General features: G+C 46.5%; 1 protein-coding gene across 1 annotated transcript in view; it reads left to right on the top strand.

Annotated features, from left to right (window-relative positions):
• The first annotated feature begins 6 nt into the window (after positions 1–6).
• NUDT13 (nudix hydrolase 13) overlaps positions 7–4,916 on the top strand; it is a 12,578-nt gene continuing 7,668 nt past the window's right edge. Inside the window, exon 1 of the mRNA XM_008635470.2 lies at positions 7–139. The gene's annotated coding sequence lies outside the window, so the exon portion shown is untranslated. The remainder of the gene's footprint in view (positions 140–4,916) is intronic.

The raw sequence follows: 4,916 nt of genomic DNA, 5'->3' as shown, positions 1-4,916 counted from the left end.
AAGGCCTAAAACGCCGGGACGCCGCCCTGCAGCCCTGCCGGCCCCGCACCTGGGCCCAGCATCGCCGAATCAGTTAGGCTGGTGATGCCCGAAAAATAGGCTGGACATAAATCCCCACAGACCGATGCCTGTAGAGCAGGTATTTGTTTATTGCAGCGCTGGTGGTGAGGGGGATTTTTTCCTCCTAACTCATCCGCCTTTGTCAAGTGTAGTGGTGTATTTATACAGTAAATTTTGCTTAATCTTGCTCTGTCGTTACAGCATCGTCACGTATGCGCCAGAACTAATTTACATAGCATGAGCCCATGGTTATTAGATAATTCTTTGCACTGCTCATGCACTTCCCCAGTTCGGGGGTCTTTGAGAGTCTTTGATGAAGGATTCCAAAGTCTTCTTTGCACTTGAACTTTTCAGCTTTGTCTTCGGGGCATGCGCAGTCACGGTGCTCTTCGGGCCATCTGGTCTTAACCGGCCTAAATTCTTTGTTTTGTGGCTAATTGGCTTTGGCTTGCCAATTTCTCACTAGTACTACACTTATCTAGCTCTAAAACTATACACCTGGTAAGTTTGTTTTGTTTTGTTTTTGTTTTCTTTTTCTCTATTCTGCATATAAGCAACTAGTTAACTATATACTAGTCCTTGTATAAAAAGTTATTCATATCAGGTTATATGGGTATCAGAAGTTATGATTCAGGTTATATAACCATCAGGTTATACAGGTATAGAATTCAGTTATGATTCAGGCTATATAAGTATAGAAGGCTATGCTTCAGGTTATATTGATATTCTTCAGGTTATATAGACAAAAAGTCATGGTTTAGGTTATATTGATATTAAGGTTATATAGATATGTTATAACCCAAGCTGTATAACCACTTTGTTACTTTGACCTAAGTTACACAGACATCACTGGAAAACACCTCTGAGATTCTCAAGCCCAGCCTAGGAAGGTCCCTGCTACACCATTCTCAGCGCTCTCAGGCACAGGATGGGATTGTTGGGGTGTCCCAGGCAGGGCCAGGGGTTGGAGTTGGTGACCTGGTGAGTCCCTTCCAGCTCTGGATATTCTGTGATTCTAACTCCCACCTCCGGCAGCGTCTGTTTCCCCTGGCAGAGCCCAGGCTGGGGCCCCGCACGGCAGCCAAGGTTCCACACCCAGGAGGGGATGGGGAGGGATCAGGATCACTCCCCCAGCTGACACTCCCCACTCACCTTGTCCTACCAGCCCAGGTGAAGACATTTCCACACTGATGGTGCCTTCATCAAGTGCAGCTGCTGAAGCAGCCTCCCCCCCCCTTCCAGGGCTTCCATCTAAACCTGGCTGGTCCCAAAAGCAGCTTCCAAGGCAGTAGCAAAGGCTGTATCACCAACCATTATCAGCTCTCACCCCTCTCTGGCCCACCCAACTATTAAAGACATTAAAACGCTGCTTGGATGAGTCTTGCTCTGAGAGATTGGTGCTGACTGCTCATTGTTTTCTAGGATTTCATAAATAAACCGGTTATTTGTTCATTCCAGCAATTAAGTTGGAATCAGGGACATTCCTAAGCATTTTTCCCTTTCTCTCTAGATGTGGGTTTCAGGTAAAGGATCACCTCCTCACTAGCATAACCAGCCTTCAAAGGTGCCCTTTAAAGGCACACATTTTTGGTCACTGCCAGCTGGAAATCTTTCACAACAAAAACAGCTGGGCAAAGGCACCACAGGAGGGCAAAATCCCCCTCTAACACATTCTTCAGCAGGGTGACTGAACTGCCTTAAAACCACCTCGGTCAGAAGGGGGGACTGCGGGCTGCAGCGTGACCCACAGCTGAGATTTTTCCCTGTACCCAGACCCTCACCTCAGCTCCCACTCACCCAGCAGTGCCTTGAGAAGAGCGAGCTGCGGGTGTTCTGTCCCATTTTGGGGGGCTGCTGAGATGGAAAGTGTCTCACAGGAGAAACAAACAATGACGTGAGGTGAATGTAGTCATTTCTTGTCCAGCTGTGGACGCAGATGTGTCCCCACAGCTGGCGGCACAGCCAGCACTGCGAGTGCTGCTGCGCCAGAGCAGGAAGAAGGCCAACTTTTAGTGGAACTATCCGTCAAAAAAATAAGCCTTCCTTTCCTCTCATTTTGGTCGCCTTCCAACAGAAATACAACTCCTACAACTAGCAGGAAATACTAGAGTGATATCCAAGCTTCTAGCTGAGGCATCCAGTTAAAGCCCCGTTATCCAAAGAGTCCATAACATCTAGCCAGAGGTTTAACAGCAGCTTCTGGAGATTTGACAAAACCCCACACGCTGTAGAAGCGCATTCAGATTTTTTCAAGCAAGATCTGCTGCTTTCTCATCCTCTTTTGCACTACCAGATATCCTTAGGAAGTAAGGCAGGCAGTGGGGAACACCAACAAGCTGATCAGCATGGGGCTGAAGGCTCCAGCTCGTTAGATTTGATTAATGAGGCTCATGGGTGGGGTGAGGCACCCCGTACCCATCCCTCATGCAGGCTGCAGTCAGAGCCTACCTAGTTCCTTGCAGTGGCCAAGTCCTTGGTCATGCTCGCTGTCCTCTTGGAACCTTTTCCTCTCACAAGTCACAGTGTCTCCCCCCTACACCCGTCCAGGATGGAATCAGCAGAACAAATTAGGCAGTTTCTTTACTTCAAGGTCCCCACCCTCAGTGTGAGAAACTGTAGGAGTCCATCATATACATAATACTCATGATTCTAACTTTGGAGAAAAGCCAGATTTGGTTAGTTTGCATCTAAAGCTTAATGATAGGGGGAAGGCTACTCATTAGCTTTCTCTTTAAAGAGGCGGTTTGTCTTTCCCCAGGCTTGTCCTAAAAAAAGGAATTTTTTTTTCCTTCCAAGAAGTTTTGTGTGGCTTGACCACAAGTTGTCAATGTGAATTTGCTGGCTTCATGTATTTAAGGCCATTAACAGTCTTACAAGGGCCAGCTGCTAGCAATTCTAATGCTCATTTCTGCTTATTGGGGGCATCTAGAAGGACACAAAACAGAAAAGAAGCAGCAAGATCAGTACTATAACCATTATTAGCCTAGATTTACATTTTTACTTTCCCCAGCCACTTTTATGGCTTGGAAAAATCTTTTACTGACTCTTAATTTCAATATGAGTATTTTACAAGCCCAGATTAAAAAAAATTATTATTTTAGCAACACAGGACCAAAGATTTACCTTAATCTTGTCCATGTAAGAGATGACAAGTATTTGTTCTTACTGCTTGTGTCCTCTTTGCCTTGCTCTTACTGCATCAGGAGAGTTTCTGGGATTCACTTCCTCTGCGGCCCTGCCAAAGCTCAAATTATTAAGATACAGAAAGCTGTCAGAGACACATTTGTGTGTCCAGGCTCTCAGTTCACTCCCAGGATTGCTCCCAGGATGGGGTACGATGGCTGCAAGGGACTAAAATAAACAGTTCACAGATGCAGCTCGCTCAACTCAGAGCCCAAAAATACTTACGAAGAAACAACTCAGGTGCCAAACCAACAGCTGGTATTTGTGGTTCTTGAATTAAATAATTGAGTAAGTGACAAGAAAGCGTCTGTTTCAAAAGCATCCCCCTTGCTTACATGCTGCAGAAACATTTAACAGGGCAGTTAACGTGTGACCCCTCGGAGAAGGCACAAGGAATCTCTCACAGACTGCCTGGCTTCCCATGGCTCAGACAGCAGCACAAGTGCAGGCTCTCATCTCATTTTCTCCATCTTCCCGTGGCACACAGGCCAGGTGGCCATGACTGGGCTAATCCAATCCATGAGGGTTTTCAGCTGCATGTAAGAACAAGAGGCCAGAGCACTGCCCTGCCTTCAGAGGGGTGTCTACACTGCAGTGTGGTGCTCTGGCTTTTAATCCTCCCTTACCAACCACCTGGCTGCTGTGGGCAGAACGAGCTGGAGAGGCTGTCCCGAGATTTAATGCCCGAAGTATCTCCTCCGGCTGCTTCCGTCTAAAGCCAGCTCTTCTTGCAAGATCCATATCTGGGGGCAGGTAGGGTCAATAAATCTGTTAGTTTGTTTTAACAGCAGGGTGGATACTTCCTTTAGAGATTATATTTCAATCCTTTATCTTATTAAGGGAAGATGTGTTTTGTCCATTAATCCAATTAGCCTGGTGGATTGATAAAGACTGGGCTTGCTCTGCTTCAGGAAGCATAAAAATAGCAGTCAAGCACAATTAAACCTAAACTTGTAAGTAACTCTGGTAACAAGAGTACTATTTCCCTGGATATTCTGTTTATTATTTTTACAAGCTACGCTCTCAAATTGCATGACGTGAGTTCTCGATTAGAACGGCTCAATTCATCACCAAAAAGCAACAGGCCGCCCTGAAAACATTTACTTTTCGTATGTTTATAAAATTCTCTTTGTGCTAAATATAGTCAGGTGGGCTCCAACCCAGAATAATGTTTTCAGTACTCGAGAGGAATCTGTTTGTTCGCTTAAAAAGGAATGAAAATGATTTGTCATTATTCTGACGTGCCTTGGCACAGGGTGCGCTCTGATCAGAGCTATTCGCTGGCAAATCCAGCCGCGGGTATTTGGGTGCTGGGATACTGAGTGGCTCCAGCCTTTGGATAGATAGAGCTTCTGGCATCTTTTCCTCTTCGAGGACGAATGGTCCTTAACTTTAAACAGCGCTCCCATGCTGTGGAGACAAACCCCAGAGAAGCTAGAAGGAAGGAAAGGAAGAAGAAAGAAAGGAAGGAAAGAAGGAAAGAAAGGAAGGAAAGAAAGAGGGGAAAAGAGAGAAAGAAGCGAGCAGGAACAATCTCCAGAAGTGAATCCAAGCCGGGAGCTGCGTGCCAGCAGCCTGGGCAGAACTACAGCTCCCAGCGCTCCCAGTGCGGGCAGTGACTCAGAGCCAGCAGAGTGGCTGCGCTGCTGCCGGAGGTCACCGGGATCCGGAGC

Source organism: Corvus brachyrhynchos, unplaced genomic scaffold (genome assembly GCF_000691975.1).
Source record: "Corvus brachyrhynchos isolate BGI_N302 unplaced genomic scaffold, ASM69197v1 scaffold66, whole genome shotgun sequence".
In the NCBI taxonomy this organism is placed as follows: domain Eukaryota; kingdom Metazoa; phylum Chordata; class Aves; order Passeriformes; family Corvidae; genus Corvus; species Corvus brachyrhynchos.
This window is presented reverse-complemented; position numbering and strand designations above follow the sequence as displayed.